Source organism: Petaurus breviceps, unplaced genomic scaffold (assembly GCF_028583685.1).
Source record: "Petaurus breviceps papuanus isolate PSGF00001 unplaced genomic scaffold, PetGlider_PUasm1.0 173, whole genome shotgun sequence".
Taxonomy (NCBI): Eukaryota; Metazoa; Chordata; class Mammalia; order Diprotodontia; family Petauridae; genus Petaurus; species Petaurus breviceps.
This window is the reverse complement of record NW_027185759.1, coordinates 16,788,368-16,801,227: the sequence shown is the minus strand read 5'-3', so window position 1 is coordinate 16,801,227 and position 12,860 is coordinate 16,788,368. Positions and strand designations below refer to the sequence as shown.

Below are 12,860 nucleotides of genomic sequence, written 5' to 3'. Positions count from 1 at the left end.
AGAGACAGAGAGAGAGAGACAGAGAGACAGAGAGACAGAGAGAGACAGACAGAGAGACAGACAGAGAGAGACAGAGACAGAGAGACAGAGAGAGGGAGAGAGGAAGAGGGAGAGAGTATGAGGACGTAGATGAGCAGGAATCAAATGAGATAAACACTACAGAAACAGCAGCGATATGGGGCACGAACTTGCTGCCGCAGGGAAGATGAAGTCAGAAGCATTTCACCTGAGTTGGCAGATGTTATGGAAAAGCAAATGAGGAATTCTGTTCCATGAGGGTATTTGGCACAGGTGACTCAGAGCTTAGCACAGTGACCGGTACATAGTAAACCCTTAACAAATACTTGTTGAATGACTAACCGACATCAGGGTAGTTAGGGAGAAAGGGTGCTAGAAGGTGAGATCAGGAAAGGCTTCTTCTAGAAGGGGACGCTCAAACTGGATGGAAGACGGAGAGGATTCTTAGAAGGACATGAGGAGGGAAAGCATTCTAGCATGAAGATACAGAAACAGGAGAAAAGGAATGGAAAACTGGACCGGTTGGCTGGATCAAAGTGTGCAGGAAGAGAAACCATATACACTGAACCTGGAAATACCGGGTATTTCTAGAGCCAAGTAGGACTTTAAAAACTAAACAGAGCAGTTTTGATCCTGGAGCAATGGGGAACCACTGGAGGTGATTGAAGAAGGGAGTGACGTGGTTATTTCTTCAATCAGAAAAATAACTTTGGAGGCAATATGGGGGATGGACCCCACTTAGAAGGCTACTGCAATAATCCAGGCATGAGGGAATGAGCTGCTGAAATAAGGAGGTATCCATAAGAGGAGAAAGAAGGCATTGGATACTAGAGATGTCAAGGGGGTCAAAATTTTGAGAATTGGCAAACGTTTGGCTATTTGGGATGAATGAAAGTTGAGAGTTGAGGATGGTGATGAGGTTATGAAACTGGGAAGCTGAGAGGATGGTGGTGCCCATAGAAATGGGGAAGTTAGGAAAAGGGATAGGTTCTGGGGGAAAGAGCATTAGTTCAATTTGGGGCATGTTGAGTTTGAGATGTCCCCAGGATACTCAGTTTGCCATGTCCAATGGGCAACTGGTGATTTGGATTGAAGTTCAGGGGAGAGAATGAGGCCAATGTTCACACTGAAATGTAATGGGAACCAATGAGGTTCTCAAGAATGAGAGTGTATAGAAAGAAGAGAAGTGGGTTTAGGACAAAACTTTGGGGAACATACCCAGAAAATAGGTATGATAGGCATGATGAGTCAACAAAGGAAATAGAAAAGACACAGTCATGTTGGTGAGAAAATAGAAGCCTCATGAAATCTCAGAATCTAGGGGGAGAGGATGGCCAACAGGAAGAAATGCTGCAGAGAAGTCAAGAATGGTGAGACCTGAGTAAAGACTATCAGATTGAGCAATTAAGAGATCACTGGTGACTTGGGAGAGAGGTTTCAGTTGAGTGATGAGGTCAGAAGCCAGATTTCGAAGGCAAAGAAAAAAAAGCATGGTGATTCTCAAAATAGCCATCCTACATTGTGACTCCTTAAGCCCTGCTTGGCTTCCTAAGCAGCAGCCAAGGCAAGAATCCAGAAGTTCAGATTTCAGAAGCTCCCAGTGAGGAAGGTAGTAGGGGGTGGAGAGTGGAAGGGGATTGAGCAAAAGCAATTCATTCACAGATAGGTGGGGTCAGTCGGGCTACACTAAGAAATTCAGACTCTACTCAGGGATGTTAGAACTTCAAGGTATCCCAAGGATTGTCAATGGTCCCACCTGCCTGGACTATGTGGCACGTTGGACTTTTCCCTTGCTTGAATCTAGATGCATGCTCTGATTTATGCTTCTTTTCCTTGGATACTGGGGGGCAGGGGAATGTTGGATTTCTCCACACAGAAAAGTCTGTTGGGTTTCTCCATTGTTTGGCCATCTGAGTCTCTCTAAAGGCAAATGGTAAAAGGCAAATGACTGGCTGCCTCCCTCTCAGCTACCAACCGTTCCTCCCCAAACTTAGCATTCTGTCTTTCTAGTTTTCCTCTTCTTCTTCATCTCCTGAATGAAAACATCCTCCAAGCTTGGACATGGATCTTTCCATCGTCTGGGGTACACCAGCCAGCTACTGCTATAGCTTGCCTTAGTCTGAGAGTTTTCTGCCTCCTGAAAAGCAGCTCTGGAGACTTCCCAGAACACTCGTGATTATTTAAGATTGAACGATTCCTAAGAGATTGGAGGATCATAGGTGGGCAGTTGGAAGGCAGTCCAAAGGCTATCTAGCCCAATGCTCATCCTTTTATAGAGAAGGAAAGCGAGCCCCAGGGAGATCTCCCCAAAGTTGCAAGCAGTAAGTGCCCAAGGTAGTAGTTAAATCCAAGGTCTTTGAGACTAGAGCTTCTTTTCCTTTGTGCCCTCTTCCTGGTCAGTGCTGGCTCATTTATCGTAGAAGTCTAAGAAACATCAAAAGGGGGTGAGTGGCAGTTGTGGGGATCTGGGAGAGGGAAAGGCAGGATGGCCGACTTCACATAGATGTCTTCAATGCTTGTCTGGGTCAGGGGGCTGCAGGATAGTTCCTTGCTATCCTTTCTCATCAGGTCAAGCCTCCCCCATCCACTCCTCTCCATGTCTCAGATGGGATGAGTTACTGCTGACCAAGAATATTCCCAGGATCCTGCGAGCTTGAGATCCTAAAATTCTTCCTTTTAAAACTCCAGATAATCTTGTTTCCATCCACATTCTCCTACCTTAGATTTCTTTTTTAAAGGCTGAAGAAAAAGTAACACAGATCTTTGACAATATAATAATTACTGTTTTCTCCTCAGTGCTCTGACCTGTATGGCCTATCAGATTGAACTTTGCATGTACTCCTTGGGGAATGTCCTCTCATCCTGGTCTCCTGGCATTTTAGAAAAGCTGGGATATTCCCAACCACTAAGAATTCTGTCCCCAGATGTCACTGACTGCCACTTTTCACTGCTGGGATCGCCTGGAGCCTCTCATCCTTTGGCTGCCAGATTTTCCAGATGGGTGTAGAAGAGACACCCACCCCTGAGCCACAGGACAGAGAAGGCTTTACAAATATTTCTTTTATTACTCACAATTATCCTGGGAGGTAGGTGCTATTATTATTACTATTTTATAGTTGAAGAAACTGAGGCAGACAGCAGTAAATTGCCTTGCCCAGGGCCATGTAGCTAGTAGATGTCTGAGGCCAGATTTGAACTCCAGTTTTCCGGACTCCAGCTTTGCCACTCTATCCAAGGTGTCACCTACCTGCCTATAAAGACAGCATCTGTCCATGGTGTGTGAAGAGGAAAGAACTCAAGACACAGAAAGAGAACCATCTCCCTGTAATCATATTCCTAAAGCTCAAGCAAGAGGAATTTTATTGAGAGTCTGAAGAAAACAAGAGGGAATTCACCACAGACCTCATGGAAAATCAGGACACCTGCCAATGAGCAATGCTCTCCCCAGAGACTCGCCTATCATCCCAATCATTTCTTCCTGTGTTAGCTGGGGCTCCTGGCAGGCTCTGCCTTACTCATTTCCTCCACAGGTGGCACTCCCATATTTCTCAGCCGTTCCCCTCAGGTTGTGTCATTCTGCACTGTCCTTCATCGGGTCACCCTACACAGGTCTCGGGAGGTAGAACCCATCTCGCTTGGCCTTTGCCAGAGAAAACCTGTTTCTGTCATGAGCCTCATTCTGCCCCTGCCAAAAATAGTCCAGAATGTCCCTGTCTAAGCAGACGACGTAGTTTTCCTTGGTCATAACTCTGATGCTGGTTAAGGCGCCTCTACCCTGGGTTTTCCTTCTTTCCCTTAAGGTCCTGACTTCCTAGAAGCTTGCTGACGGACAGGAGCACGCTGCTCTTCTCGTCATATCAGATTCCAGTCCCAGATTCGCACAGCATGATCCAAAGCCTGACAACTCCTTCTCTCCTTCTGGTATTTCTCCTGTCCCATGAGCCCTCCCTAACACTCCGATTCAGGGGTTCTGAACTTTGCTTGTGTGTCCTGAATTCCCTGGGAAGTCTGGTTGAAGCCCACGCATCCCTTCTCAGAATCATATTTTTAGATGCATAGAATCCAACACATAGGATTACAGAGGAATTCGATTATGCCAAAATACCACAATCATAATATTTTTCTAAAGCTCATAAATGAATCTAAGAACCCCTCTTATAACTGTGTAGCACCCTGTTTTCTCTTCATTTTTTCTTAAGTCTCACTCTTCTCACTGGGGACAACTGGGTGAGATTTTTCAAATTACCCTGGACTGCTATGTGGTCCCCCAGGATGAGAGGGATGCCCCAGGAGAAGTAAGTGGGCTGGGGGGTTGCAATCCCTCTTATACATTACATCTAATCATCCTTTAGAACTGACAGGCAGAAAGTTAGTCAGTGCAAGAGTTAGGAGGGCACTTACTCTTGGCAGGAGAAGAGAGACAGCCTTTCCTTCCCATGGTAGAGAATCCAGGAGAATTGCCTTAAATGAAAGAGCGAACAGCTTAATTCAGCTCCATGATGAGTAATGTCTTAAGTGCAAGGTGGTGGGGTGGAAGGGAATTCGAAGGCAACATTGTGAGAAGAATACTTTTTTTTAAAGCACCTCCATAAAATCCAGTCTGTGGTACAATACCATTTTTTTAAACTACAAAAGAATCTCAGAAATGACAAATTCCAACGTGTCCTCTTTCAAAAGATACATATGAATCTAAAGGGAAGCAATAAGAGTGTCAATAGAATAGCAGCTTAGCCTGATAGGGGTGTGAATCATGAAAAATACTCACCCCAAAACGCTCATTAAATCTGAACCTGTGGGCCTGAACACCAGGATTACCATTAGGCCTGCATGCAAATCATCTGATTTTCCTAGATGACTGTTACCAGCATTAACTTGCCTGCCTTGTGCTGTTACAAGAAATGCTGAGCCTGACGTGCTCACGCACGCGCACACACTCACACGCACGCCCACACACACACACACACACACACACACACACACACACACACACACACGGAAGCCTGTTCCAACACCTAAGTCGGACCTGATCTCACCAGGCTCCTCCAGCCCTTTGATGCCTTTCAGGTCTTCCAGAACATGTCGGGAAACTTTGAAGGTGTCAATATAAAGGAGGTCAGTGTTGCCCACTCAATAATTCAGGTCACCCAAAACAGATGAATTCTGCTGTGCTCAAGGGCCTTGCAGAATCACTGCCTGTTAGAGCTGGAATTCTGGAAAGGACTTCGGGGAAGGCAGTGGAAGGGTGGGGAATATAGCAGTAAGATATGGCAGCCTGTCTTTAAAAACCTAAGAAACAGAGACACTCAGAGACAGAGACAGAGAGAGATGGGGATGGAGACTGAGAAGAGAAAGATTAGCTTGTCCAGTCTCCTGATTTTCTGTCTCTGGAGAGCCCACTGCCCTTCATCTCTACTCCAAGGGAAACTTGAATTCCCCTCCCCCATAGGTGAGCCTTATCTTTTCACAGCCCACACCTCTCCTTCCTGACTGTCTCATCATGGGCACCCTCCTCCCTGACCTTTCCAGCACCCCTTTATGTTTTATTTTCCCCCATTAGAATGTAAGCTCATTGAGGATAGCGATTGCTTTTATCTGGCACATAGTAAACACTTAATTTAGTGTTCTAATTAGCTAGCTACAATTACCATCACCATCTATCATTTATATTTATTTACCACAAAGGTACTACTCTGATGCCACTGCAGTATGGAGGTAACCCAGTATTCCCAAAGGGTGTGTTAGCAAAGCATAATCACAGGGTGGTCCTACCAAGCTGGAAAGGCTCCAGGTATTGGCATAAAGATGGACGGTGGGTATCTCTGTTTTCTGGGGATCAGCCTTTGGAGAGAACCATAACCAGGCTTATTTTAGGAAAGGGTGTCCTGGAGCCAGCTTGAACTGACTCAGGAGAGACAATTGTTCTATTTTCAGTGTGAGCCTTTATTTATACCTTGGAAATTGGTAAAGGCAACAGATCAGGGATTGCTTTGTTTTGTTGATTGTCTAGACTTAGAAAAGTGCTGTAGAAAATGAAAATAATGTAAGTGTCCTGTGTACATCTCCCCCCACCCTGAGCATTGCTTATTAAACCCTGCTTAAGGATTATGACTCTTTTTGTTCATAGTCACTCTTGAATGTGGTCTTCTAAGTCAGAGGTCACAATTGCATTGTCGGGGGGGGGGGGAGTACCCACAGGCACAAGGTTCGAGATCCTTGAAATGTCAGTGTTTTCCTGCTAAAGCAAGTTTTTCTTTCTCCTCATCATGAATCTCTATGCTCAAGGACATCTGAAATATCACCCAATCAGTGTCATAAATACTTCATGTGAAAAGCTTAATTAATTATTCCAATGTTAAGAGTCAGTGTCTAAACTGAATCCAATCCAGCAAATTTTTATTAAGTATCTACTGTGTGACCAGTCCTGGGTATGAGATTCCAGAGATAAGAAGACAAAAATGAAATAGCCCCCACCTACATTTAAATGAGCTAAATATCTACAGGGAAGGCAGCATGGTATAGTGGGTGGAGAGCTGGCCTTGGAGTCAGGTGGCCTTGGATTCAAGTTCTGACGCTGCCACATACCGCATCATGTGTCCCTGGGAGAGTTACTTGACCCTTCTTTGCCCTCAGGCCAAGTTCCAATCTTCCAGTAGCCAAGGGATTCCTGATAAGCAATTGGTAGAAAGAGTTTCCTCACTGGGCAATCCCCACCCTAGCGAAAGAACAGGTCTCGACCAACAACCAAGGGGCACCAGAGCCAACAAAGAGCAGAGCAGAGAGCCACTGTGTTCTACGTTCAGGAGGCATGCCAGCGGAGCCAAAAGAGCTCAAAGTTTGCAGGGAGACCTCCGTCAGACCTGAGATCCTGGGCTTCCAGGAATCCAGTCATCTCATCTGTAAAGTGGATGGGTTGGACTAGGGAGCCACCTAGAAGGTCCCATACAGCCCCAGGTCCTACCATGGCAGGAAAACTGACACAGGGTGTTTTCTTACTCACAGATCCAGACATGCCAGGATTAAAGCTGGGCCCCAGAGACATGGAAGCCCAGCAACTTCTTTCTACTCCCAAAGACAAGAACAAATTGAGAATGGGATGGTTATCTTTTTCTGTTCCTTCCAAAGTTATGAGAACACAATAGAGCATTATGGGGAGGAATTATTGTTGCATGAGCTACACATGCTTAGTCTACCTCATCTGATGGCTTCTCACCCGTCAGTCAGCAAGCATTTATTAATCACCTACTATGTGCCCGGGACTCTGCTCAGTATTGGAGGGCACGGAGAGGAAGACTTCAGTGTTCAGAATCCCCTAAGTAGAAAGGTTAGTCTGCATAAAGGAGGAAAAGGAGGCCTTAAGAGTAGTTAGGTGACCGTTTTGCTGTGCCCTGGAGTACCTAATTCAGTTTTGGCTGCTGTATTTGAGAGAGGAAGCCCACTGGTAATCAAATCAACAGGACCATTCTGGAAGAGGACCTGTCCATCAATTCTGTGACTCCAGTCCAATGACACAAACTTCTCTCCCTAGTCACCACTATCCCTTAGGAATTATTTTTCTCTGCTGGAATGTAAACTACTCAAGGACTGGAATTGTTTTATTTGCATATATTTGTATCTATAGTAAGGCCTAATAAATACTTTCTGTCTTCCTCTCCTTCCTTCCTTTCTCTTTCTTTCCTTCTTTCCTCTTTCTTTATCTCTCTTTTTCTTCCTTTCTTCTTTCTCTCTATTTCTGTTTCTCTCTTCTTCCTTCCTTCCTTCCTCTCTCTCTCTTTCTTTCTTTCTTTCTTTCTTTCTTTCTTTCTTTCTTTCTTTCTTTCTTTCTTTCTTCCTTCCTTCCTCTCTCTCTTTCTCTCTCTCTCTTTCTTTCTTTCTTTCTTCCTCTCTCTCTTTCTCTTTCTTTCTTTCTTTCTTTCTTTCTTTCTTTCTTTCTTTCTTTCTTTCTTTCTTTCTTTCTTTCTTTCTTTCTTTCTTTCTTTCTTTCTTTCTTTCTTTCTTTCTTTCTTTCTTTCTTTCTTTCTTTTCTTTCTCAGAGAAGGATAACCAGGACAATAAGAGAACTTGAAATTATGTTACACGAGGAAGCATACTGAAGGAATTGGGAATGTTTTGTCTGGAGCAGAGAAGACTTGGGGGGTGGGAGGCGGGGTAAGGACATGAAAGCTGTCTTCCTGTATTTCCTCTATTATGAGGAAGAGCAATGAGAACCAACATTTTAAAGGGCAAAACTGGAATTGAGAGGTAGAAATTAGAGAGACACAAAATTTCAGTTGGATGTTTGGTGGAAGCTTCCTCTCAATGAAAGTATCTCAGAGTGGAATGGCATGTTTTGGAGGTTGGGTCATCCTTCACCTCACAGCACAATCCTGAAAAAAAAAATCTCATGGGGAAAATTCTCATAAGTGAATACATAATGACCTTTCATTTCAACGGGACAAATTTTAAGTGTTCCCGAGTCCCTCGAATTAATACCCATTCAGCTTTCATTAATACTCAATGTTTATATAGTTGAATTTTTAATTTTCAAAAGCCAATAAAGACAAAATGAATCAATGAAAACAGTGTAAATGATATAACTACTGAACAAGTTGACACCATGGAGGATAGATGAGGGGGATGGTGAGAAGGGCTGTTTTAATAACACTTTCTTCATTTGGGGATGCATGAAACCACAAGAATTTTGAGAAGAGAATTTAATGTCATATGTGCCAAGTATGGGGTGAGGAAGACGATGCTTGGGCTTTGTGGCTCAGCTGCTTGCCACGTCCCCCCAAATGAAGGTTGGTCTTGTACGTGTAAAGGAATTCCTCACAAGGCAAAGGAGGAAAATTAAATGAAATCCCTCCAGTTCTCATAACCTGAATGGGCCTATCTCAGGGTGTGACCATAGCAGGCTCTCTCTCCCCAGAGGACATTACAGGAAGAGAGGATGGTTGACTGCTCACCAGAGTTGTCCTAAATGGAATTCTTGTTCAGGTGTGTGTTGAGATCATGGAAAAGCATGTAACTTCTCTGGGCCTGTTTTCTCATCAGTAAAATGAAGGGACTGGCCTCACTATCCTGGCCCTAAATCTACAATTCAGTGGATTAGCATTGGAAATCTCCTCGGATTCTAAGAGGCTATGATTAGCATGTCACCCTCACTGAAAGAGGACTGGAGGTCAGCCTGCAAAGTGACAGATTCGGTAGGAAATCATGGAAAACTGTATTCCAGGAAACTATTATCATTCATTATATCAATAATATTAGTGTAGTAAGAGTATTATTAATAGCACACGAATAATTAAGGATAATTAATCATGCCATTTTATGACTCATCACTAATATGTATTTATATTAAGAACGCTCATGATTATTAATAATAATAGCTGGCATTTAACTAGTTTAAGGCTTACAAAGAGCTTTCCATATGTCATCTCTGATACTCATAACAACATAAGGAGGTAGGTGCCATTGTTATTTCCATTTTACAGACTAGGAAACTGAAGTAAGAGAGGTTAGAGCCAGGAGCAGTGACTTGCTCAGGGTCACACAGCTAGTGTTTGAGACAGGATCCGAACTCAGGTCTTAACTGAATGTAAACTTCTTCAGGTTGCATATTTTTGTATTTGCATCCTCAACACTTAGCCCAGGTTTCTGTACACACTTAATAAGTACTGGTGCTTTGAACCCCAACATTAACAAACAAGAACCCCAAAGTGTTCTCTCTGCATTTATTATTAATAATACCCCTGGTTAAATCATAGGCAGCTGCCAGTAGCATCTTCCAGCCACCAATTCCAGATTTACAAAAACATACACCAAAACAGACCCTGAGAGCTTTTGAGACGCTTTATGCAAGGTGATGGATCTTGAGTGAAGGCCTAGGTGACTGTTTCTGGATGGCAGGGGATTTATTCCTCTATTCCTGACTAAGGTGACCCCCAGATATGTCCTTTGAGCCTCTTGGGAAATTGCTGGGGCCAATGACCAACACTTAACACCGTCTCGAGAGACTGAGTGGCTTCAAGGAAAACAAACACACCCAGAAACATTGGGTTTGGTTAAATATTTTCATACATTGCTCCAGAAGAACAGGGAGATGTTTGTCTGATTTATTTTCGTTTTTTTTTTTACCTTGACAGCAGAGGAATAATTCACAGAACCTAGAGCAATGGGGAGCAACTTTTCTTTCCCACAAGGCCCACTGTGGTTTTCTTTAATTTATTCCACAGCAGTGTTCACCTTTTAGTCAGTCAGGAGGACATAAGCAGTGCTGATGGGGGTCTCTTGGGGATGGGAATCAGTACAGAAATTGTTGAGATGCGTGAGACATCCTCATGTGCTCCCCCAACATGTGCTCAGATCTCATAGACCAGTGGGATTAGCAGAGCGGTGCTGACATTGAAAATAAGATGAAACAGCTGAGTTTGCCAGCTGCGTGAAATCTGGACTCTCCTCGGATCGTCTGACATCATGCCTCCTGCATGGGAGCCTCATGCATCTGCCCCATGTGGTGCCGATATCCAAACGCGTCTCTGAAGTTCCAGTGGGGTGTTTGGAGTGATGAGGTCCAGAGTGCTGGGGAGGAGCCGGGCAGCTGAAACCATCCTGAGGGAGCTGCTCATGTTCCAATGGGCTAGTCCTCATCTGCAGGGGATCATCCCACCTCCTGGCTCAAGAGGCTAGGGAGGCTCTCTATTTATTGCTTATAGGACACAAAGGCCTCAAAGGGATAGTTTCATTTTTTGTCTTGGGAGTGCTGGTGCCTAGCGCACAGTAGGTCTCCAGTGAATGCTTGTTGAATCAAATGAGGACATATAAGGAGCATCACCCTGAGGACACGGAACCCAGGCCCTCTCTTGGGGTGGAGCTAAGGGAAGGGGAAGAAAGGAGGGGCAGGAAGCGAGGGAACAATAGTTTTTAGCATCTTTGACCCTGGGAAGGTAAAGGTACACGGATATTGGTGATGACGGGGTAGTGGGGTGTGATAGGGGTAGGCGTGTGTAGGGAACCTGCTCCTTCCTTCCTGGAAGTCAGGAAAAGGCAGGTAGAGAGAACACATAAGGACTCCCCAGGAAATCTTGGCATGCTATTTCAGCCCTGGCCTGAGACGCAGCAGCCTTGCCAAGCAGACATGACGGCATTGATCAGATCAGTGACATCCCACGTGCACCCAGTGCCAGGAACACCAGCTGTAAATGAGATTCCTCCTGAAACATGAAATATGGGGCATCATCAAAGGCAGGGCCTGCAGAAGGTGCCGAGGCCTTCTGGGTCACTCACACAAGCTGGGTGGCCTACTTAAAGGCGATTGTCTCTTTCTTTTTTAAAGTAACTTCATATACTTCAATTATTTATGTGTGGGTTATCCATTTTGTGGATTATTTATGGCAAATGGTCCATTTCAGGCTGGCTTCCCTTCTGCTTCAGTCGTAAGATCACAGAATTGGGAGCCCTTAGTAGGAGGGTCCTTAGAAGTCTTCTTATTATTAAAAAAGAGTTTGACAGATGCCTGTTGTTTAAATCATAACATTTCTGCATGTTTCCCTGTCCCTATCTTACTCTAGTCACCACCTAATGAGCCTTCCACTTTTAACAAAGAAAATCCATTTTAAGCAAAAACTTACTGAAGTAGACATCACATCTGTCGTTGTATGCAACATTTTATAACCTTCATTCCTCCCCCCTCCACAGAAAGAAGGTAGATGGGATTCCTCTCCTCATCTCCTTACCAGGATCAAGTTTGGTCATTCCAGTTTTACAGAGTTAGATGAGGAAAGCACGGCTTGGAAGGGGAGATGGGACTTTCTAAAGGTCATCCTTTATTGTCCTCTGCAGCATCTAATGCTCTGAAGACATAACCTAGAACTGCCTTATTTTAAACAAATTCACTTTCAGAGAATTTCAAGTTCATAAAACTTATAAATGAGCAGCTAGGTGGTACGGTGGATAGAGTCTTGGGCCTGGAGTCAGGAAGGTTCCTCTTCCAAAGTTTAAATCTGGCTTCTGACACTTATTAGCTGTGTGACCCTAGGCAAGTCACTTAACTCTGGCCTAGTTTCCTCCTCTGAAAAATGAGCTGGAGAAGGAAATGTCAAACCACTGCAGTATCTTTGCCAAGAGAACCCCAAATGGTATCACAAAGAGTCAGACTGGAAAATAACTGAACAGAATTTATAAAATAATGTCACATGTGAAAATAGCCCTTTTTCCCTCCTGATTAGAAATGCCTATTGTTGTCCAGGATAATAGGATTTAGAGGTAGAAGGGAAACTATATCACCTATTCCCGAACTCTCATTTTCCAGATGAGGAAACCAAGGACCATAGAGGTAAAGTCATTTGATCAAGTCATAGAGGTCATAAGCGTAAGAGACAGCATTTGAACGCAAGTCTACTGGCTCCAAACCCAATGCTCTTTCCTATGGAGTCTGGTGAATTTAATATTTAGAAGTAATTGTGATATTGTAAAGCTGAAATTGATTCCGGAAAACCACTGTCTTTTGGGGGTGGGGGTGGGGAGGAAGAAAAGGGACTTTGAGTCATCAAAGAGAGCTTTCAGGAAGTGGTTAAGTAGGTGGAGCTCAAGACCTAAGACCCAGAAAGGTGTGAGCTGCAATTGAGCTCAAGACCTGGGAACAGCTCCTCTAGCAGGTGACATTTAGGGGCTGAGTTTTTGGGAATGTGACTTAAAATAAAGGAATGATGTGTTTTTGACCAGGGATGGAATGCACTTAACAAGAGCTGCTCAAAATGTATTTTGCAAATCTAATCCAAAGGGCCTTCATCTTAAAAGAATGGAGGAGAAAGAGAGTCTATCTATCTATCTATCTATCTATCTATCTATCTATCTATCTATCTATC

General features: G+C 44.0%; 1 long non-coding RNA gene across 1 annotated transcript in view; it reads right to left on the bottom strand.

Moving 5' to 3' along the window:
- The window catches only part of LOC138157720 (uncharacterized), an 11,407-nt gene extending 6,492 nt beyond the window's left edge, over positions 1–4,915 (bottom strand). Inside the window, exons 1-2 of the long non-coding RNA XR_011167441.1 lie at positions 4,784–4,915; positions 4,420–4,479 (exon numbers count right to left, since the gene is read on the bottom strand). This is a non-coding gene — a long non-coding RNA (uncharacterized lncRNA). The remainder of the gene's footprint in view (positions 1–4,419; positions 4,480–4,783) is intronic.
- Between the last annotated feature and the right edge of the window lie 7,945 nt (positions 4,916–12,860).